Source organism: Solanum pennellii, chromosome 10 (assembly GCF_001406875.1).
Source record: "Solanum pennellii chromosome 10, SPENNV200".
Taxonomy (NCBI): Eukaryota; Viridiplantae; Streptophyta; class Magnoliopsida; order Solanales; family Solanaceae; genus Solanum; species Solanum pennellii.
In genome coordinates, this window is record NC_028646.1 from 40,589,501 (window position 1) to 40,590,871 (window position 1,371).

General features: G+C 28.3%; 1 pseudogene; it reads left to right on the top strand.

The window, feature by feature from the left end:
- Positions 1–823, top strand: part of LOC107001253 — a 19,490-nt pseudogene extending 18,667 nt beyond the window's left edge.
- Positions 824–1,371: the final 548 nt, after the last annotated feature.

A 1,371-nucleotide genomic window follows, 5' to 3' on the forward strand; every position in this document is an offset into this window, starting at 1 on the left:
TATATATATATATATATATTGCCGAAGACTATTTAATACAAAAGTGTTTCTTTAATTTCTTATATTTTATGTCAAATAAAAATTTAACAAAAAAATTGAAGCAAAAGGAGTATCTATTTTCTTTTTTTCTATTATGTAAATGAATTAACCTTTTTTCCCTTTAATTATACATGAATGTTTATCAAGATTATTGCAATTCCATAAGCACACTTTCACTTAGGATCATGGAACTTTAAGGAATGAGACTAGGTGTACTGAAAAGCCACTTGAAAGTGTTTTTCGAAGATAATGAATTCGTAATGAGACTCAATTATGTCTAGTGCCATAAACCAGAGCTCAACTTAGAAATAGGTCCTCACTATGATCCAACATCATGAACCATTCTCCATCAAGATTCTGTTAGCGGAGTTCCAGTTTTTGTGGGAAATGAATGGTACTCCTTCGGTCCAAATTTTAACCAAACTCAATTAACCAAATAATGCAGTTTTTGGTGAAAAACATTATAAAATCTTTCCACATGTCACTCAATGATATGCATCATTGACTCTTAGACTTACAACATCAATGTAACATATTTAGTGTTTTCTTTTTGCAGGCCTCATCAAATGGAATATACAAAAGTTCCTTGCATAGAGAAGTTGCTAACAACAACAATCCTAGAAAAATACTTGCTTTCTTTCTTTGTACAGACAAAGAAAATGTGGTGAGTCCACCAAATCAATTGGAGGGCTACAACAACCCTCGACTATATCCTAACTTCACATGTTTTACTCTCCTTGAGTTTACTCAAAAGAATCCCATAGATGATACAAACACTCTTTAAGAATTCTTGATGTTGTTTTAAGACAATAATGTAGAAGCATAAGACCTAGACTGGTGAGATTCAAGATTGAAGACGTTGTAATATTTTATGTATATATTGAATCTTTGATTTAGAATTACAAACACTCCTGTTGCAATAGTTCTATTAAGTTAGACACCTAGTATTTAGGAGTTAATTTCTATTTCAGTTTGGTTTTTAGTCAGTAAATACGTGTGTTTTGATAGTTGTTGACACCCAATTTTTGACCCCTCGATATAAATTAATCTTTGAGCTTCTTTAATCCAAACAATTGGGAATAATTAACTTTATATAAGGAAAATCAGATATTTTCAAGTTTATTTTTAGTCATTTTATGATTTTTGAACAATAAATATATATTTTTTAAATATTTAAAAATCGTGTCAAAAAGATTTGAGTTTTACATAATAAGTTATTGTATTAATTTTGTCAAAATTGTTAGTTTACATCTTTTTGAGTCATTAGTTCATGATTAAGTTAATTATTTTATCTTTTTAAAAGTAAGAAACTCATTAATTAATTTATATTAA